Source organism: Hyperolius riggenbachi, chromosome 2 (genome assembly GCF_040937935.1).
Source record: "Hyperolius riggenbachi isolate aHypRig1 chromosome 2, aHypRig1.pri, whole genome shotgun sequence".
Taxonomy (NCBI): domain Eukaryota; kingdom Metazoa; phylum Chordata; class Amphibia; order Anura; family Hyperoliidae; genus Hyperolius; species Hyperolius riggenbachi.
The window spans coordinates 345,529,581-345,552,610 of NC_090647.1; the positions used below are offsets into that span (position 1 = coordinate 345,529,581).

The 23,030-nt window shown below is 45.6% G+C and overlaps 1 protein-coding gene across 2 annotated transcripts in view; it reads right to left on the minus strand.

Moving 5' to 3' along the window:
- The window catches only part of EPS8L3 (EPS8 signaling adaptor L3), a 171,966-nt gene extending 150,349 nt beyond the window's left edge, over positions 1-21,617 (minus strand). For both annotated transcript variants that reach the window (XM_068269530.1, XM_068269529.1), the window contains exon 1: positions 21,414-21,617. The gene's annotated coding sequence lies outside the window, so the exon portion shown is untranslated. The remainder of the gene's footprint in view (positions 1-21,413) is intronic.
- Between the last annotated feature and the right edge of the window lie 1,413 nt (positions 21,618-23,030).

Below are 23,030 nucleotides of genomic sequence, written 5' to 3' on the forward strand. Positions count from 1 at the left end.
GGAGGTTTTGAAGGGGAAGGAAAGGTGGTGGGTTTTTCACTTTGATTGAAACTGAGTTTCAAGTGCCTGTACACCATCCACAATGACAGCCAGAACAAAACTTTACTTACAACAGAGTGAGGGATGTCAGAAGAAGACAGATACATATAAGTTTCATCTACATAGAGATGGTATTGTGTGCTGAAGAAGGAAATGGGTGTGCCAAAGGAGGAGCTGTAAAGAGAGAAGTTCACAGGCCTGAGGCTTGGAGGGCGTGGGAAACACCTTTAGAGAGGGACCTTGGAGAGGGAAAGTTAACACTGCAGAAGATCTGGAATGAGAACTCAGGTAAATATAAAGTGAAGCAGAATAAAGCAATGTCACCATTACTGACAGAGTGTAGGGTTTTGAAGTAAGGTAAGATGTACAGAGTCAGAGGTAAAAGCCCTGAACAGAGAAGGGAAACACTGAGTTGCTGAGGGGGGTTATGCCGTATCCACACCATACAATTTTTCGGCCAATTTACCTGGCCGATCGATTTTTACCAGCATGTCCGATCTCAGCATCGAACGATTTTTTTAGCGATTTTTTTTTTTGAGCAATTTTTATAGAAACTAATGGAAATCGCTCAAAAAATCGTTCGATTCTGGCCGAAAAATTGTATGGTGTGGATCCAGCATTAGTGTGCAAGTTGAAAGAAGACAAGAAAAATTGAGATTGTATCCAGCAAGGTGTTACTGTGTATGTCCTGTATTAGATCAACAGAACCAGTAATGGAGAGCCATTTAGCAGGTAGGGTATTGGTAGGGCTATTGAAGTCACCAACAATTAGACTGAGCAGGTCATAGGAGAGAATGTGTAGGAGCCAAGAGGCTTAGTGGCCCAGAAGTAAGGCCACTGAGCTTCAGTAGGTTGATAGATAGCTGTAATTACAATGGGAAGGGTAAAAAGGGTAAAAAAAAAAACCTACTAGCATGTACAGTAGCATACTATAGTAGTCATGAAGCGAAGATGAGAGAAAGGAAGAGATAGGGAATACTTTTTAGATGTTAGAGAAGGGGTGGAGAGTTACATCATCATATAATGCAGGCCAGTGGCATAGCTATGGAGCTATGGGCCCCAGTGCAAGTTTTACATTGGGCCCCCCAAGCACTCTATACGTAACAATTGATACGGTACAACAAAACCTGCCATTGGCAACTACAGTATCAGAGGTGCAAGAAGGGGATGGGGAACAGTTTGCTAATGATTACTACTATTTAAAGCATCTATAGAAGTGATTATTACCAGCACAGGACCAATAAACAGCTTATGCTTTGGTTTAGGAAGGGTACCATGGGGCCCCTTTGGCCCAAGGGCCCCGATGCAGTTGCTACATCTGCTACCTCTATTGCTACGCCACGGATGCAGGCCCCCCAAAGGAGAGTACAGAAGCAGGAGTGGAGACTGAGGGGAAAGCCAGGTTTTAGTGAGGGACAGGATATTAATAACCTGTTACAGGAAAAGGAATGAGGTAGGGGTGTCGTAGCATCCTGTAGTAAAAGCACATGAGACAAAAAGACGGGAGCCCAGTAGTGCAGTATGTCAATGATAGCTGTGAAAAATAGTAAGAAGAAGTTGCCAATTGCTTATTGGGGTATGCTACAGGCCACCTCTTATTAATGAAGCTGCAGAACTGCGATTACTACAGCAGATTGAAAAAGCTGCAAGTAAAAATGAGGTTATAATTATGGGCGACTTCAACTTTCCAGACATTGACTGGAGTATTGAGGCTACCCATTCTGGTAAAAGCAGCAGATTTCTGGCAGCACTACAGGACAATTACTTGACTCAAATGGTAACTGAACCAACTAGGGGGAATGCGTTACTGGATCTGATCATTTCTAATAGACCAGATAATGTATCAAATGTGCAGGTTCAAGAACATTTGGGAAATAGTGATCACAACATGATAACGTTTGATCTGGTGACTGATAGGCCACGGGGCAGCGGGACCACTAAAACTATGAATTGTAGAAAAGCAAAGTTCAATCAAATTAGGCAGGCACTAAGTTTGGTGAACTGGGATAATGTACTACAAGGGGAAGACACTGAAGGGAAATGGCAAGCTTTTAAACTGATACTCAATCAATATGGTATTATGTATATCCCATATGGAAACAAAATATCTAGGAATAAAAAAAGGCCTCTATGGATGAATAGAAAGGTTAAAGATAAAATGAAGAGGGAAAAAAAATGCCTATAAGGTCTTAAAACAGGAGGGGACCGAGGCTGCACTAAGCAATTGTAAGGAGTGCAATAAAAATTGTAAAAAAGAAATTAGGCAGGCAAAGATTGAAGCTGAAAAACAAATCGCTAAGGATATCAAATCTAACCCAAAAAAGTTTTACAAGTACATTAAATCTAAAAAAAGAAAGGTTGACTGTATAGGACTCCTAAAGGATGAGGGTGGGAACTAGTGTTGGGCGAACACCTAGATGTTCGGGTTCGCGAACGTTCACCGAACATCGCCGCGATGTTCGGGTGTTCGCGCCGAACTCCGAACATAATGGAAGTATATGGGGACCCGAACTTTCGTGCTTTGTAAAGCTTCCTTACATGCTACATACCCCAAATTTGCAGGGTATGTGCACCTTGGGAGTGGGTACAAGAGGAAAAAAATATTTGAAAAAGAGCTTATAGTTTTTGAGAAAATTGATTGTAAAGTTTCAAAGGAAAAACTGTCTTTTAAATGTGGAAAATATCATGTTTCTTTGCACAGGTAACATGCTTTTTGTCGCCATGCAGTCATACATGTAATACAGAGAAGAGGTTCCAGGAAAAGGGACCGGTGACGCTAACCCAGCACCAGCAGCAGCACACGTGATGGAACAGGAGGAGGAGAAGCAGGAGGAGAAGGCCACGCTTTGTGAGACACAACAACCCAGGCCTTGCATGAGGACAAGAAGCGTGCGGATAGCATGCTTTTTACCGCCATGCAGTCATAAATGTAATAAAGATAAGAGGTTCAATAAACAGGGACCACGCGCCGGCAACGCTAACCCAGCAGCAGCAGACGTGATGGAACAGGAGGAGGCGCAGGAGGAGAAGGCCACGCTTTGAGACACAACAACCCAGGCCTTGCATGAGGACAAGAAGCGTGCGGATAGCATGCTTTTTACCGCCATGCAGTCATAAATGTAATAAAGATAAGTGGTTCAATAAACAGGGACCACGCGGCAACGCTAACCCAGCAGCAGCAGACGTGATGGAGCAGGAGGAGGCGCAGGAGGAGAAGGCCACGCTTTGTGAGACACAACAACCCAGGCCTTGCATGAGGACAAGAAGCGTGCGGATAGCATGCTTTTTACCGCCATGCAGTCATAAATGTAATAAAGATAAGAGGTTCCATAAACAGGGACCGTCACCGGCAATGCTAACCCAGCAGCAGCAGCAGCAGCAGCAGACGTGATGGAACAGGAGGAGGCGCAGGAGGAGAAGGCCACGCTTTTTGAGACACAACAACACAGGCCTTGCATAAGGACAAGAAGCGTGCGGATAGCATGCTTTGTACCGCCATGCAGTCATACATGTAATAAAGATAAGAGGTTCCATAAACAGGGACCGGCAACGCTAACCCAGCAGCAGCAGCACACGTGATGGAACAGGAGCAGGCGCAGGAGGAGAAGGCCATGCTTTTTGAGACACAACAACACAGGCCTTGCATGAGGACAAAAAGCGTGCGGATATAGCAGCAATGCTTTTTGCCGCCATGCAGTCATAAATGTAATACAGATGAGAGGTTCAATAAACAGGGACCGGAAACGCTAAACCATCCCAGATGTTCATTGGTCATGTTACTTGGTTGGGGTCCTGGAGTGTTGCGTAGTCGTTTCCAATCCAGGATTGATTCATTTTAATTTGAGTCAGACGGTCTGCATTTTCTGTGGAGAGGCGGATACGCCGATCTGTGACGATGCCTCCGGCAGCACTGAAACAGCGTTCCGACATAACGCTGGCTGCCGGGCAAGCCAGCACCTCTATTGCGTACATTGCCAGTTCGTGCCAGGTGTCTAGCTTCATGCCCGGTTTCAGGTCCAGCGGTGCCAGCCACAAATCCGTCTGTTCCTTTATTCCCCTCCAAATTTCCTCCCCTGTGTGCTGCTTATCCCCAAGGCAGATCAGCTTCAGCAACGCTTGCTGACGCATGCCAACAGCTGTGCTGCATTGCTTCCACGATCCTACTGCTGCTGGTGCTGGGTTAGCGTTTCCGGATGAGGTACAGCTTTGAGATGCGTTGGAGGAGAAGGAGTCAGAGAGGTAGGTGCTGCTGTTGTTATCCAGTGGGAGGGACGGCGGTGCAGCTGTTTGCAGCGTGGGCAACACCCGCGCCGTAGCAGGTGAGGAATCGCTGCCAGGCTCCACAAGGTTCACCCAGTGCGCGGTAAGGGAGATGTATCGACCCTGGCCGAACGCACTCGTCCAGGTGTCAGTGGTGAGGTGAACCTTGCAGGGCGCGCAAAGTGGTAGCGGCTGGGAACCACGTAACGTGGGATGGCCACTGACATCATGCCCTTGAAGCTGTTTGTCTCCACCACTCGATATGGCAGCATTTCGCAGGCCAGAAGCTTGGCTATGCTGGCTGTTACTGCCACGGCCCGGGGGTCATTTGCTGGCAATTTCCTCTTGCGCTCAAACATCTCCGAGACAGACAACTGAACCGTAGGGCTGCACACCGAAGGGCTGTTGGTTGTTGTGTTTGATGAACACTGGGAGACCTCAAGAGCACTACTCCGGAAAGTGACAGTGTCAGCGTCGTCTGATGTTTGTGAATGTTGTGAACCACGCAATGGCTGGGCTACTGCTGCTGCTGAGGCGGGTCTGGTGGTGAGTCTGGTGAACCCAAGGGAGGCAGTGTTGCTGGTGGTACCCTGTCCTGCCGCGTTTGCCCACAGAGTGGGATGTTTGGATAGCATGTGGCGGCTCATGCTGGTGGTGGAGAGGTTGTTAATACTTTTCCCCCTGCTCAGGCGGGTCTTCCACACCTTGCAAATCGCCATGGTAACATCCTCAGTGCAGTCTTCAAAGAAAGCCCAGACTTTGGAGCACTGTGCTCATCTGTGCTGCTGCTACGACGGCGATGTTCTCGTTCACAAACAAAATCTGGGTCTATGTCCACATTGTCCATACCCTCCTCTTCCATCTCCTCAAACTCGTCATATGTCATTGTGGAGGACCGCCGCCGTGGAGTAGAGCTCCCCAGAACAACCTCTGCGCAGCTCACTCCAACGTCGTCTGGTTATCTGGCAGTTGTGTGCGTGGTGTCGCTGCCGGTTGTGTCAGCTTTGTGCCCACTGGATCCTTGTAACTGGCTGAGGACTCGGACCTCGTGCGTGATGTGCTGGTGCTGCTTAACCCACTGCTGGACGCTTGAGAGGTCATCCAAGTAATTATCTGGTCCTGTTCTTTTGGATCTGTGAGGGTGGTTGTCCTGGACAACATGGGCGGTATTGAGTGGGTTTTCTTGGGTGCTCCCCTGTGGCCTGTACGTGAACCGTCAGGGGAAACACCTCTTCCCTTGCCCCTCCCTCTTTCACCGGATTTCTTCCTCATTTCACTTATCCTTAAAGTACACGCTGACTGGCAGCAGTACAGTGGCAGTACAGAAATGCTATACAGTGGTGGGTGAGCGGTGTACCACTATTGCCAGCAGCGACACAGAGCACAATGCTATACAGTGGCGGGTGAGCGGTGTACTACTGTTCCCAGCAGACACAGAGTGGCAGTAAACACAATGCTATATAGTCTGCTATAAAGTCACCCCGAACGGGGTGATGTTCTGCAGAACCCGAACAGTGGCGAACACTGTTCGCCCAACACTACTGGGAACGCAGATTTTAGTACCTAAACACACGATACAACATGTTTTCCGGGGTCGGACTCTGAGGCACATACAGATGGTCCCGATCATCATCCTCATCATACAACTCTTCTCCTGAGTCTGACCCACCCACCACCTCTGCCACCCCAACATCCCCAGACACAGACCCCTCATCGTCCTCAACATTAACTTGGGATGCTGGCCTGAGCCAGACCTCCTCCTCCACATCAGGCCCCATCATCTCCTCAATGGCAGCCCTCATTAATCGCTCTGGCGACGGACCGATGGACACAACGTTCTCCTCCGGGGAGGGCTGCTGCTGACCACTGGCTGCTGGGGTGGATGTTATAGCTTGCGTGGGGCGTTGGCTGTTGCTGTTGTTGGGAGTGCTGCTCACAGCGGAGGTCTCTGAGGAACTCATGGTGAGCTCATATAGTGGTTGGCGGTGAGTGGAGTATTACTGATCCCAGCAATATACACACTGACTGGCAGAGTACGCAATGCTATATAGTGTGGCTGAGCGGTGTACACAGAGTGGCAGTAAACACAATGCTATATAGTCTGGCTGAGCGGTGTACACAGAGTGGCAGTACACACAATGCTATATAGTCTGGCTGAGCGGTGTACACAGAGTGGCAGTACACACAATGCTATATAGTCTGGCTGAGCGGTGTACACAGAGTGGCAGTAAACAATGCTATATAGTCTGGCTGAGCGGTGTACACAGAGTGGCAGTACACACAATGCTATATAGTCTGGCTGAGCGGTGTACACAGAGTGGCAGTAAACAATGCTATATAGTGTGGCTGAGCGGTGTACGCAGAGTGGCAGTAAACACAATGCTATATAGTCTGGCTGAGCGGTGTACACAGAGTGGCAGTACACACAATGCTATATAGTGTGGCTGAGCGGTGTACACAGAGTGGCAGTACACACAATGCTATATAGTCTGGCTGAGCGGTGTACACAGAGTGGCAGTACACACAATGCTATATAGTCAGGCTGAGCCGTATACACAGAGTGGCAGTACACACAATGCTATATAGTCTGGCTGAGCCGTGTACACAGAGTGGCAGTACACACAATGCTATATAGTCTGGCTGAGCCGTGTACACAGAGTGGCAGTACACACAATGCTATATAGTCTGGCTGAGCCGTGTACACAGAGTGGCAGTAAACACAATGCTATATAGTCTGGCTGAGCGGTGTACACAGAGTGGCAGTAAACACAATGCTATATATAGTGTGGCTGAGCGAGGTACACAGTGGCAGTAAACAATGCTATATATAGTGTGGCTGAGCGAGCGGTGTACTACTGTTCCCAGCAGCGACACACAATGACTGGGGGGACCCTGGCTAGCATGGCTGGAGCGCGAACTACCCTGCCTGCCTAACCAAAGCTAAACCCACAGAGAAATGGCGGAGATATGACGTGGTTCGGGTATTTATTTACCCGAACCACGTGACCGTTCGGCCAATCAGAGCGCATTCGGGTCCGAACCACGTGACCCGTTCGGCCAATCACAGCGCTCTTAGTTCGGCCATGCGGCCGAACGGTTTGGCCGAGCACCATCAGGTGTTCGGCCGAACTCGAACATCACCCGAACAGGGTGATGTTCTGCAGAACCCGAACAGTGGCGAACACTGTTCGCCCAACACTAGTGGGAACTCAATGGTGGATGACCAAGGTAAGGCAGAGTTATTAAATGCTTTCTTTGCTTCTGTCTTCACAAAAGAAACAGCACTGTTGCAAACTACAGAGGCGGAAGAGTCTCAATCTTCTAACTGTAATATTAAATACTTAACGCAGGAAGAAGTGAAGGCAAGACTAAATAAATTAAAAATAGACAAGGCACCTGGCCCGGATGGCATGCATCCTCGGGTCCTAAGGGAATTAAGTTCAGTTATAGATAAACCCTTTTATCTTATCTTTTGTGACTCTCTTGCAACTGGCAGAGTCCCAGTGGATTGGCGTACAGCCCACGTTTCCCCATTATTTAAGAAGGGCAAAAAAATCAGATCCAGGAAATTATAGACCTGTAAGCTTAACATCAGTTGTATGCAAACTATTTGAGGGATTACTAAGAGATACTATACATGACTTCATAGTAGAAAATAATCTTATTTCTCAGCATCAACATGGGTTTACTAAAGACAGGTCCTGTTTGACTAACATGCTCAGCTTTTATGAAGTAGTGAATGCTAATATGGATATTGGGAATGCTGTAGATGTGATATACTTGGACTTTGCAAAGGCCTTCGACACTGTTCCCCACAAAAGTCTGGTGCAAGAGTTGAGGATGCAAGGACTGGGGAAGAGTCTGTGTTCATGGATAGGGAACTGGCTAATGGACAGAAAACAAAGAGTTGTGGTCAATGGATCATACTCAAAATGGGAGACTGTTAGCAGTGGGGTCCCACAGGGGTCTGTTCTGGGTCCAGTGCTCTTCAATTTATTTATTAATGACCTAGTAGATGCAGTAGTGAGCAATGTTGCTATTTTTGCAGATGATACAAAATTGTGCAGAATCATCAACTCTCAGGAAGATAGTGTCATATTGCAACAGGATCTGGATAGGATGGCTATATGGGCACATACATGGCAGATGAAATTCAATGTTGACAAATGTAAGGTCATGCATTTTGGACGTACTAATGGTCTAGCACCATACAAAATAAATGGGATACAGTTGGGGACATCAAACTTGGAGAAGGACTTAGGAGTACTCATTGACAACAAGTTAAATAATCGTACTCAATGCCAAGCAGCTGCAGCTAAAGCTAACAAAATTTTGGGATGCATTAAAAGGGAAATAAAAACTCGAGATGCTAGCATAATATTGCCCCTGTTTAACTCTCTAGTAAGGCCACATCTGGAATATGGAATTCAGTTCTGGGCACCACATTACAAAAAAGATATTGCAGTTTTAGAGCAGGTGCAGAGACGAGCAACAAAATTGATACGTGGGATGGAAGGTCTCACTTATCAAGAAAGGTTAGATAAACTGGGTTTATTTAGTCTAGAGAAAAGACGCCTTAGAGGGGATCTAATTAACATGTATAAATACATCAGAGGGCAATATAATAGCTTGGCGGATGAGCTTTTTGTCCCTAGGCCTTCTCAAAGGACTAGAGGACATGATCTGCGCATGGAGGAAAAACGTTTTAGCCATTTATTTAGGAAAGGGTTCTTTACAGTAAGAGTGATTAAGATGTGGAATGCATTGCCACAGGAAGTCGTTATGGCAAACTCTATACCTGCATTTAAAGGGGGCTTAGATGCTTTCCTTGCGTTGAAAGACATCCATGGCTACAATTACTAGGTAATGCCTAATGATGTTGATCCAGGAATTTTATCTGATTGCCATCTGGAGTCAGGAAGGAATTTTCCCCTTTAGGGGCTAATTGGACCATGCCTTGTAAGGGTTTTTTCGCCTTCCTCTGGATCAACAGAGATATGTGATGTAGGCTGGTGTTGTACTTTATACTGGTTGAACTCGATGGACGTATGTCTTTTTTCAACCAAAATAACTATGTAACTATGTAAAGAATGCTACTCACAAAGGAGGGTTACAAGGAGCAACCAACCACAGGAAGCAGGTGGAGACCATGAACCCGACTCCACTCGGGGTGGTCCTGGAGGGACCCGGAAGTGGTTGCTCTCTTGAAGAAAAAAACGGAGACAGATGTTCGCCAATATTTACTATTTATAATTACTTACAGTGGGATGCAAAAGTTTGGGAAACCTTGTTAATTGTCATGATTTTCCTGTATAAATCATTGTTTTTTTATGATAAAAAATGTCAGTTAAATATATCATATAGGAGACACACACAGTGATATTTGAGAAGTGAAATGAAGATTATTGGATTTATAGAAAGTGTGCAATAATTGTTTAAAGGAGTTATCAGGCAATAGTAAGTAAAAAAAGGGCTACTTACCCAGGACTTCGTCCAGCCCCAAGCTCCCAGCATGTCCCTCGCTGCAGCTCTGCAGTAAACAGTTCGCCACCGCTGCCTCTCGGTCCCTGGCGATGACGTCAGGCCGACCTGGTGGTCGGCCTGTACTGCGCATGCGCAATCGGCACTGTCAATCACCGCCACGTGGACCGGAGCATACTGCGCGCAGGCGCAGAACTACTGTGCCTGCGCTGTACGCTCCGGTCCACGTGGTGGTGATTGACAGCTCTGCTCACGCAGGTCGCAGTACAGGCCAACCTCCAGGTCGGCCTGACGTCATCGCCGGGGACCGAGAGGCAGCGGCAGCGAACGGCTCACCGCAGAGCTGCGGCGAGGGACATGCTGGGAGCTTGGGGCTGGACGAAGCCCCGGGTAAGTAGCCCTTATTTTACTTACTATTGCCTGATAACTCCTTTAAACAAAATTAGGCAGGTGCATAAATGTGGGCACTGTTGTCATTTTATTGATTCCAAAACCTTTATAACTATTTATTTGAAATCAAATTGGCTTCGTAAGCTCAGTGACCCCTGACCTTCATAGACAGGTAAATCCAATTATGAGTATTTAAGGGGGTCAATTGTAAGTTTCTCTCCTCTTTTAATGTTCTCTGAAGAGGAGCAACATGGGGTCTCAAAACAACTCTCAAATGACCTGAAGACAAAAATTGTTCACCATCATGGTTTGGGGAAGAATACAGAAAGCTGTCTCAGAGATTTCAGCTGCCTGTTTCCACAGTTGGGAACATATTGAGGAAATGGAAGACCTCAGGCTCAGTTCAAGTTAAGGCTTGAAGTAGCAGACCAAGAAAAATCTCGGATAGACAGAAGCGGCGAATGGTGAGAACAGTCAGAGTCAACCCACAGACCAGAACCAAAGACCTACAACATCATTTTGCTGCAGATGGAGTCACTGTGCATCGTTCAACCATTTGGCGCACTTTACACAAGGAGATGTTGGGCTTGATTCACTAAACTGTGATAACTCATATCATGGCCTTTTTTGAGCACATTTTTGCGTTTGCGCACGATTGCAAATTTACGTGCGCAATTGCGTGTTATTTTTCGCATGAAAACCATGTTTTTGCGAGCTAACGTGAAAATGCACGCAAAAACGTCCGTGATATGAGTTATCATGGTTTAGTGAATCAAGCCCCTTGTATGCAAGAGTAATGCAGAGGAAGCCTTTTCTCCGCCCACCGCACAAATAGAGCCGCTTGAATTATGCTAAAGCACATTTCGACAAGCCAGCTTAATTTTGGAATAAGGTGCTGTGGACTGGTGAAACTAAAATTTAGTTATTTGGGCATTATGCATGGAGGAAAAATAACACAGCATTCCAAGAAAAACACCTGTTACCTACTGTAAAATATGGTGGTGGTTCAATCCTGCTGTGTGGCCAGTGCAAGGACTGGGAATCTTGTCAAAGTTGAGGGATGCTTGGATTTCATTCAGTATCAGCAGATTCTGGACACCAATGTGTAGGAATTGGTGACAAAGCTGAATCTGCGTCGGGGTTGGATCTTTTAACAAGACAATGACCCTAAACACTGCTCAAAATCCAATAAGGCATTCATGCAAAGGAACTAGTACAACTTTCTTGAATGGCCATCTCAGTCCCCAGACCTGAATATAATTGAAATCTGTGGAGTGAGTTAAAGAGAGCTGTCCATGCTCGGAAGCTATCAAACCTGAATGAACTAGGTATGTTTTGTAAAGAGGAATGGTCCAAAAAAACTTCAACCAGAATCCAGACTCTCATTCGAACCTACAGAGGCTGTAATTTCTGAAAAAGTAAGATCTACTAAATATTGATTTTATTTATTTTTTGTGGTGTCCAAATTTATGCACCTGCCTAATGTTGATTGAACAATTATTGAACACTTTCTGTAAATCCAATAAACTTCATTCCACTTCTCAAATATCACTGTGTGTGTCTCCTATATGATATATTTAACTGACATTTTTTATCGCAACAACCAATGATTTGTACAGGAAAATCATGATGATTAACAAGGTTTCCCCAACTTTCGCATCCCACTGTATGTATTTATCCATGCAATGTATATATTTGTTTCATACTGAGGAGTCCTCCTTGCTGTTATAGGCACTGTTATTGGCCTGAGGAAGCAGGCTCAGACCTGCGAAACGCGTTGCCTGTGCTAAATAAAAATCTTTTGTAACTTCCAAAGATTTCATCATTGAGGTAAGACACCTCATTATCTTTTTCATTTTAAACTGTTTTTAGAAGCTTTTATACAACCAGGGCGCCTCTTCTCCCTCTTAATGTTACAGTAAAAGGTTGTGGATGGATGTGAAGCAAGCACATAAGAAAGGGAAGCGGGAGGGAGGATTTAAGGCAGACAAGTAGGTACAGAAGATAAGAATCTTTGTAGCAGTTGACTGTAGTACTTCACAGTTCCATATGCTTTGCAATAGACGTAAGTGACCTTTCAGGGGAATGAAGCAGCAGTTGTGCAAACAGACTTCCATGGTAATTGTAGTCATCAGAGAGATATGTATTGGGAGAGGCTTGTATCCAGACTTTCAGGAAGTTGAAGCTCCTTTCTCAAGCTTTCTTCACGCTAAACTCAGGCATAACTTAGATGTCAGAAGTTAATACTTAGTTGAAACGTTGCTTGATCTGTTCTGGGTCACCCATACCAGGAACCAGCTGTCTTCTGGGAGTACTCAATGATTCATTTGGAGTGAAGCCAAATAAGGCATCAGAGAGGTTAATTTGGGGGAAGACAATGTAGCTTCAAAGAGCTGTAACCAAGAGTATTATCAGAATCAGAATTTTATTTTTCGCCAAGCATGAGGGGTCATGCCCGGAATTGTTTTTGGCACAATACAATAGCTCAGAAAGAATACATAGAGAGAGACACACAACAGGCATCAGATTAACATTACATTGTAATACACATCACATTCCCAGTGTGTTGCTGAGATGTCTAATAGTTAGTCCTGTGGGCTGGTCGGCTGTTCAGCCGTAGCGCCGCCGGCCTCACTGTTCGTTAGAGCTTGCTTGATGGCAGCATGTGGAGGGAGTTTAGGAGGCTGACTGCCGAGGGGAAAAACGAGTTCCTGTGTCTCGTGGTCTTAGTGGAGATGGCTCGTAGCCTCCGGCCCAAGGGAAGAATGCTGAAGTAGCGGTGGCCTGGGTGTGAGGGATCATTTGCAATCCTCAATGCCCTGGATTTAAGTCTTTTGTTGTATAGTAGGGCAAGTGGCAGAGTGTACAGGAACAAGCAGGGGCGTAGCAATAGGGGGTGCAGAGGTAGCCACCGCATCAGGGCCCTTGGGACAGAGGGGCCCCGAAGGGCCTCCCTCAACTACAGTATTAGCTCTCTATTGATCCTGTGCTGGTAATAATCACTTCTATAGATACTTTGAATAGTAGTGATCACTAACACACTGTTCCCCATCCCCTTCTTGCACCTCTGACACTGTAGTTGCCACTGGCAGGTTTTGGTACGCCGTATCAATTGTTATGTATAGAGTGCTTGGGGGGGCCTCATTGTAAAACTTACATCGGGGCCCACAGCTCATTAGCTACGCCACTGGGAACAATAATGGCTACCATTCAAGTAGCGGTATGGGATAACGTTCAGAAAACAACAAATAATGAGATTCAGAGTCAAAAAGAGTAAACCATTCAGAGACTAATTCAAATGTATATTTGAATGATGGACCATACCATATGGAGGGCTGTGATTGAGGATTGAGTTAAAACTATTGGGCAGTGGAAGCATGAAACGCTAGCTAAGAGGAAGATAGCAAGATGTGTGTAGCACAACCAGGCAGAAAGTGTATGGAAGAATGGAAGGCTGGAAGGCTCGCAGGCAGAGTGCCTACTTAAAAAGATTGGATGAGAGAAAGATGAGTATTTGGTCAGTGTAAGACAAGGTTCAGCTTGGGTGCAGGCAGGGGCAACAGAGGGGTAACTCTGATGTCAAAAGTCAATGCTGCACAGGTTGTTCTTCCCACTCCCCCTGCCTGCGGGTAGCTGCTACGTCATTAAGGAAAGTGGGGGGGGGGGGGCGAAGGCTGCGCATCCCTAAACACATGTTGCAATTGAATGTTTAATCGCACAGGCATACACCGCCTCTGCCAGACTGAAAAATGCATACCCTGCATCCAAGACAAGTGCTAACATTTATTAAACTAGGAGGTACTTTAGCTTCCAATATGGTTTGCATGCAAAGTATATTATACTAGACACTTGCGCCACGGTGAGGCAGACCTCCGGGCAAGTGACCTAACCTAAATTTAAAACCTCGGGAGCAGCTAAGCAAGAAAAATGTGTAACTTACATTTGGTAGAACAGCGGGGAGAACGCCAGCGCATACCACTAAGGCTGCATCTGAAATGACCACCAGCTCCTATATAGACTCTCTGCACACTGAATGCGAAGTGTGCAGAGAGTCTATATAGGTGCTGCACACTGAGCTGGTGGTCATTTCAGATGCAGCCTTAGTGGTATGCGCTGGCATTCTCCTCGCTGTTCTACCAAATGTAAGTTACACATTTTTCTTGCTTAGCTGCTCCCGAGGTTTTAAATTTAGGTTAGGTCACTTGCCCGGAGGTCTGCCTCACCGTGGCGCAAGTGTCTAGTATAATATACTTTGCATGCAAACCATATTGGAAGCTAAAGTACCTCCAAGTTTAATAAATGTTAGCACTTGTAACGATCGGTGTAACACAGAGAGGATCTGATTACCGGTGATCTGCAGTATCACTGAGAATACAGATATATACCCGATTATTGATGATCTGCAGTATCACCGATAATCAGATATATCTCTAACCTCTGGACACCTGAGTAATATGAGTGTTTGGTGCAACAGTAATACTTTGAGGAGGGCCCCCGTAAAGAGGGTGCAAGGCAGTAAGAGATACTGCCCAAAGAACCAGCTCCTTCCAATGGCCTGAGGCTCCCCAAGGGGAGGAGTCAGGCTGAGAGTGGGAAGGATCAGAGTGTGAGTGACACCAATGGTGGAGTGTCACTGACAGATCTGTGAACTATCTTTAAACAGAGGAGATAGTTCTCGAGGTCAGACAAACCAGGTCGGCAACAGACAGACAGATCAGATACAGAGGAAAGAGACTGATACGTAATCCTAAGGCAAGCAAGGTTTGGCAACGGAGTATCAGATATAGCGAAGTACCAAATCAGAGATCAGAAGAGAGGTCAGGAAAGCAGAAGGTCATAACAAATAATCAACAATTGTCTAGTCTAAAGGTGTGAGCTCCTTGATCATCAACACCCTGGAACTAGTCTGAAGTAATAACAGGATGGTAAAGCTAATTCCTAGTCTTGGGTGTGAGCTCCATAGTCATCAACACCCCGGAACTAGTTTGAAGTTATAACACAGATAGTATACAGTATTCCTAATCTGGGGTGTGAGGTCCGTGATCATCAACACCCTGGAACTGGTCTAAAGAATAACACAAATGATATACAGAATTCCTAATCTGGGGTGTGAGGTCCTTGGTCATCAACACCCGGGAACTGGTCTAAGGAATAACACAGAATCTGACAAAAAGGTCTGAGTGCTTCCACATAGTGATCGCAACGGCAGACAACCAGAGAATGACCAGCACCAGCAGTATATATACCAGCAGTATATATAGCAAGGCGCTCTCCAGCGCCTCCCCTAAGTGCTGGACCAATGGAAAGTGGTGGAATTGTTAGCTGACCGGCTTGGTTAGCTGACTCCCTCCTGGCTGTCATAAAAGCTCTGCCTCTCAGCGCGCGCGCGCGTCCTTCTGAACCTGTGTGGACTTTCAGTCCCAGCCACACCAGACCTGTGTTGTAAACCATCCGCTGTGCTGGACGCGGAACCAGCCGCACCGCTATCAGAGCATGCGGCGGTTCCACCGCGTTCAGCCATACTGCCAGATGTAGGCCTATGCGTTCAAACCGCCGCATCGGACGCGGAATCCGCCGCCTTGTTCTCAGGACATGCGGCGGTTTCTCTGTGTTTAGTCATGCTAGCAAATGCAGGCCCACGCGCGCAACCTGCCATGTTGGACGTGGAATCAGCCGCCTTGCTCTGAGCACCAGCGGCGGCTTTTCTGCGTTTTCTCACAGCACTTGTCTTGGATGCAGGGCATGCATTTTTCAGTCTGGCAGAGGCGGTGTATGCCTGTGCGATTAACCATTCAATTGCAACATGTGTTTAGGGATGCACAGCCTTTCCCCCCCCCCACCTTTCCTTAACTTTGTAACTATGTAACTGTCAGGTTAGCTGCTCCCAGCCCCTCCTCCTGAGTTTCCTGTTTGCATGATAAGTAGTAGCAGATTTGCATATGATTTGCATCTGAATTGAATGCGAAGTGTGCAGAGAGTCTATATAGGTGCTGCACACTGAGCTGGTGGTCATTTCAGATGCAGCCTTAGTGGTATGCGCTGGCGTTCTCCTCGCTGTTCTACCAAATGTAAGTTACACATTTTTCTTGCTTAGCTGCTCCCGAGGTTTTAAATTTAGGTTAGGTCACTTGCCCGGAGGTCTGCCTCACCATGGCGCAAGTGTCTAGTATAATATACTTTGCATGCAAACCATATTGGAAGCTAAAGTACCTCCTAGTTTAATAAATGTTAGCACTTGTCTTGGATGCAGGGCATGCATTTTTCAGTCTGGCAGAGGCGGTGTATGCCTGTGCGATTAACCATTCAATTGCAACATGTGTTTAGGGATGCGCAGCCTCCCCCCCCCCCCCACCTTTCCTTAACTTTGTAACTATGTAACTGTCAGGTTAGCTGCTCCCAGCCCCTCCTCCTGAGTTTCCTGTTTGCATGATAAGTAGTAGCAGATTTGCATATGATTTGCATCTGAATTGAATGCGAAGTGTGCAGAGAGTCTATATAGGTGCTGCACACTGAGCTCGTGGTCATTTCAGATGCAGCCTTAGTGGTATGCGCTGGCGTTCTCCTAGCTGCTACGTCATGTCTACTCGTTGTCCCTCCACCCCTCCCTTCATAGCAACAAATACGGTGCTAGACTGCAGGCTAGCAACCAGTTTGTAAGGTATTTGGCAATAACCGACTTGCTGGGTGATAGAAATTGCATGTCTATATGTAGCTTAACTGGTGTCCATCAATTGTGTTGCTGCTGCGCTAACTTATGAAATCAGAAGTTAGAAGAACAGTAGCTGTCCAGAGTACCCTGAACAAAAAACTATCTTTGGGTACTCTAGGTGATGCAACTGTGTAACAGAGGTACTGCAGCCTAATGCTGATCTAGAGATTCTCCATAGATTGTTACATGATGGTTACTATTGGTTAGTATTTATTTAACACACCCTAGGGGCAATTATTTCTGGTAGAATTCAATTAGAGTATACAGTACATATTACAGTATCAAAAATAGTTTTACCTTAAGTTGCAATCCCCTCCCTAACCCCCTCCCCCCCCCCCCCCCCACACACACACACACTTACACACATACATACTTTCCTTAGTATTCAGCAGTCTGCCACCAGCAATTATGTTATGATTTGAATTAATTAATGCATTGTACTGCTGCTACACGATTGTTTGATTAAGTAACAGCATGAATAAGCAGGTGTACATATTTCTAACAGTGCTCAATAAGTGTACCTATTGTATATTATTTGTATTGCTTAATATTTTAAAAAACTCTCTCAGATATTCTCAAGTCTTCTCCCATTTCCCAGTGAAACTGCAGCTAATGTTACCATAGCCCTAAGCACCTATTTCCACTAGCCCCAGATTGCGGCCATTTTCCATATATGATTTTTGATGCGGTATTGCAGCCTATTGAAATCAATAGGCTGCATCCGAAATCACATGCAGTCCAAAACAAAAAATAGCGTCTGCAATAGTTTTCTGTAGGCCGCATCCAAATCCCCACCCAGCCGTGCATGGAACAGCTATAGCGATTTGGCTGCGGCTTTGCAGCAGCACAGGTGTTCTCTCCGATTCAGAAAAACAGACGCAGCACCCAGTGGAAATAGGCCCTAATAGTGGAGCTGTTCAACTTCAATAGTCACACACTTTTATGTGTCACAGAGTAAATAAAGTATTACGGGCTGTACTCTATCCTTTTGTTATCAACACAGTTAATATCGCACCTCTTTAACAGTCGCCAAGAGCTAAAAATATGATTGAGTTGTTCACAAACCATATGGTTCAGTACCACAAATGACACTAGCTAACAAGTATGGTGAGCCATGATATTAAAAGAGATTAACTGCTTTGGAACTAAGGCCATTGTAAATATGAACAAGATTAAAAAAAACACAGTAGATATTAAAGTAGAGACTGAAGTCAAAAACACATAATCAGAGCTCAGTATACTGTTGTTAACAGAAACCTGAAATTAGAGGAATATAGAAGGTGCCATGGAGGGCTTCCTTTTAGAAAATGTACTTTCCTGACTAAGTGACATTTATGCTCTGTCTCTGGTACTGTCTGAATTTCCAAATCAAGACTGCGAGTTGTTCCTCCAGGTTACTATATCTAATATACTATCTAATGCCATATCGAATATATATATATATATATATATATATATATATATATATATATATATATATATATATATATACAAAAGTAATACTGTTTATCTAGTGCTGTATGAATATCCAAAAACCTCAGCCAGGCATGTGGTATAATATAGAATGGGCTCTGGTGACATACCCAAGGCTAAATGTATACTTTTAGCACCCCTAGGCCAGGTTTCTTGTTACTTTTCCTCCATGTACAGCCCCCCCCCCCCAGCATGTGCAGCATCCCGATTCCATGTGCACTATCCTTGTACTACAGCACATCTCTTTGATGCACAGCTCTCTTGGACAGCAGCACCCCTTTTTTTCCATGTTTGCACCCCATTCCCAGCATTCTTTTTCAATTTATATCCTTATCTTCCCTGTTCAGCCGCCCCTCTTTTATGTCCAGCTGTCCCTTTGGGACCTTTCCAGAAATTTGGCCCTGGACATATCTGCCCTACCCTCAATGTCTTCTGTTCAGGTTGCCCTCTAGCTTTCTCCTCCTCTCCTTCCCTATGCAACACATATTAACTATGGCCACTTTCATATACATCTGATTTGTCTCCACTGTCGTCCTCTAGGGATGAGCAAGCACATTCCATGGTATTGATTCTGAGTAGCTATCTTCAATTCCGCCTAAGAAAGAATTCAGTGGAAATTGTTCTTTGAATTCCTTCATAAGTTAATTCTGCCTAGCGCACTTCATGTATATGAACTTTTTATCAGTTCCATCAGCCAACTGAGTCTTATTGCAAAGTCTGATGTCATATGCAGGAAGCCTCATTATTCAACCATTACTTACTCATCCTCCTTGTTATACAAGCTACAGGAAGGCTAGACTTGCCTTACTCTGTGTGCAGTATATGAGAACAACTGTAATACTGAGTGACAGATAGAAGCCATTGCTCCAGATCTGAAAATTGTTGTAGCTTTAGCCATTTGAAGGAAAAGCATTTTGTAGACAACAGGAGGATTTTATTTTTTATTTAATAATTGCTTCTCTCTACTGATGCTGCAGGTAAAACACACAGACTCCATATTTTTCTATCTGATCACCCAGGGCTGGATCTACCATAAGGCACTGTAGGCTAATGCCTACAGGCCCCTGATGATGGAAAGGCGTCTCACTCCCTTCCCTGAGCACCTCTCTTCCTCCTTCCCTATGCAGAGTCCCAAGCAAAGCTTAAATGAGAGGTTACTCACCCTGCTCTCTACATTCCACTGAAGAGATTTACCTTCAGTGGGGGGCATCACTAGCTACCTAGTACAGAGGGTACTTCTGGCTACCTTATGCTAAGGGGCACATGTAGCTATGATGGGCAAGGGAAGTGAGGGAGAAGCAACTGCTGGGCCAGCCAGCACAAATGTGGTTTGGCGGGGGGTTGTAGGTTCATGGAGGGTGAGGTGTAAGGTGCCAGGACCTCTTTGCCCATAGGCTCCTGTGATATAAATCCGGGCCTGTGATCACCTATTACAAAGTGAGCAGAACAAGCCTCAATATTCATTTATTCACACCTTTTACAAAATGTATATAAGCTTTTTATTTATTTATAAACACGAGGTTTGTGTTGGTCAGGGGGCAATGCTTCATAATCATGGTCTCCTCCATCCTGGCAACCCAACCTGTACAACTGATCAAGACGCCAGAGAGGCTTTAGGGAGGAAAGGGCTGCACTGTTTTTTTCTAAGTTCCATATTTTACTCAAACCACATGTGCATATGTAAACACTAATAATAAAAGAAAATGTTCACCAGACATTTCACAGAATGGCCATGGTTCATTTCAAGTAAATGATGCAAGATTGATTGCAGCCGAGGTCGTGCTATGGGCTTTCCCCTATTTATTTCAGTTAAACAATGTGTGTTTTAATTATGCGCAGAGAGCCACAGGAAACCAATGAGGTATACACTTTGAAATGTACATAAATGATGTTTGAGCTCAAACATTGTTAGTTTGTGCTGGGACAGGTCATGTGGGAGTTCATATCCCATCAATAGCAGTAATTTACTTAAGGACCAAGCTAATTGAAATCTACACCCTGTTTTGAAAGTGGCTACTGACCGGCTCACAGGAACTCTGCCATCATAGAGACAGCAGAGTGGTGGCCCAGGATCCCGACGTGCGGAGGTGACGGCGGTTGCAACGGGTATGTGCGGCAATTCGTCGGTATTCTGTCGGGACTCCGCCGTTTCTGTACCAGCGGTCTCTGGTCCTTAAGGGGACAGAGACCACTGTACGTATGTGGTTAATGTACATTGTACAAGTATGTATAGTATATAGTTAACTGCCATTTAGATTAGGGATTGACTGACCAGTGACGACGTCTGGTATCTGTAAGGATGTGTTCCCTTTTACTTCCGGATCATGCCCGGCCAGTAAAATGTCCGTTCTGATGATCGACGGTGATCTGGCTGGAGCCTGGGGCAGATGCACTTCCGCATAGGCTTTATGGGGAAACGCATTTACCTGGCCTGGGATTATCGTGAACTGCACAGAAGTGGATCCATTGCAGCGTGACAAGTGTCATTTTGCTGGCCAAATTCTAATACAAATGCTTGTTGTCTGGCTGTCATGGTGATCCTCAGCTTCTGAGATTGTAAATCCCTGACCCAGAACAAGTATACAGATCAGGTATTCAGATTCTACACCGCTTAATGGTGTTTAAACTACCTCTGTGCCTATGACAGGCGTGGCACGCATACTAAAAGCTTAGCATGGCAGCTAGATAACGCAAGTCTCAGGTGGCACTCTCCACAAAAACATACTGGAAGGTAAATTGTATTTTTTCCCAGAACTGGGCCTAGATCATGGCAGGGGCATTAGGATATGAGCACCTTTGAGGGAAACCTAGAGACATACATTAGTGCGGCTGAAAGTGTCAGTGCGCTATAAGCGCATAATAATAATAATAATAATAATTAATACTAAACTGATCAGAGGACCCAACTTTCAGCAATACTCTCTGAACCCCATGTAGTTTAGTTACTAGAAATCACTATTTCATCTACTGGTAATTCTATCAAAGGTCAGGTATTGTTACCATGACATATTCCCTCTAAAAGTGCTAAACAGAGTCCTGCTCAACGCAGTAATGAAATTACCTTCTGAGTTGTTCCTAGCTGTTTATGGTGAATCAGAGGTCCATCCACTCTGCGATAGTCAATGCAGAATGTATTGAGATCTTGAAGAAAATGGCTGCCTTGAGTGAAGAATGTATGTTGTTAATAGACATGAGATCTGTGGTTAATAGGCTGACCAACTTCTTGTTCTTTCCAAGTGACACTCCTTTTGTCCTTTGCCCAGGACATACTCTCATAGGTGTTTACATAATGATGCTAATGACAGTCATAATGTAGCAGGGCACTTGTCACCTCCTCTCAGTGATCAGTCACTGCGTCACTACATGGCTGCACTAAGCAATGCCTGTCCTCCATGTCACATGCACAGAGGAGTCCATCCATCTCTTTCTCCTGTACCAGCTAGGAGCACACTACATAGGTGTCCTCTCATTTTTCTAACATCCCCATTATTAGCAAGTGTTCTCTACCTTCTTTACAGACTGGCAGGATATTTTACTTATCCTCACTTGTACTGTCTACATCTCCCAGGTCTTAGGTACTGCAAACAATTCCAGTTCACTTGTTGAATATTAACCCTGGTTTATGCTCGATTAGTGCAACACTGCAAATATCTAGATAGCACCATTTGTTAATAGACACACAGCTTTAACCCTTATATTCACTAACAACAGTGAGTACCCAATTATTTAACAGACTAGTGGTAACGGTCCTTAGAGTGAACACGAGGTGAGAGGTGATGTAGAGGCTGCCGTATTTATTTTATTTTAAGCAAAAGCAGTTGTCTGGCTTTCCTGCTGATCCTCTGCCTATCATACTTTTAGCCATAGACCCTGACCAAGAATATGCACATCAAATGTTTCTGACAATATTGTCAGCTCTGACAAGATTAGATGCATGCTTGTTTCTGGTGTACTTCAGGCACTACTGCAGCCAAACAGATCAGCATGACTGCCAGGCAACTGGTATTGTTTAAAAGGAAACAAATATGGCAGCCTCCATATTACTCTCCCCTTGGGTTCACTTGAACATGTCTTAATATAAAGTAGAAATCCAGCCATATCCCCCCTTCCTTTTAACCACTTGCCGATCGCGCACTCATAACGCGCGTCGGCAAAGTGGCAGCTGCAGGACCAGCGACGCAGTTCTGCGTCGCCGGCTGCAGGCTAATTAATCAGGAAGCAGCCGCTCGCGCGAGCGGCTGCTTCCTGTCAATTCACGGCGGGGGTCTCCGTGAATAGCCTACGGGCCGCCGATCGCGGCTCGCAGGCTAAATGTAAACACAAGCGGAAATAATCCGCTTTGTTTACATTTGTACAACGCTGCTAACAGTAGCAGCGTCGTACTAGATCAGCGATCCCCGGCCAATCAGCGGCCGGGGATCGCTGTCACATGACAGACAGGAGCCTGTTAGAGGCTGCACAGGACAGATCCGTTCCTGTGCAGCCTCTGATCTCCAGGGAAGGGAGGGAGGAGAGGGAGAGGGGGAATCCTGCGGTGGAGGGGGCTTTGAGGTGCCCCCCCCCTGCCAGCCACACGCAGGTAGGAGCGATCAGACCCTCCCCAGCACATCATCCCTAAAGTGGGGAAAAAAGGGGAGCGATCTGGTCGCTCTGCCTGGTGTTTGATCTGTGCTGGGGG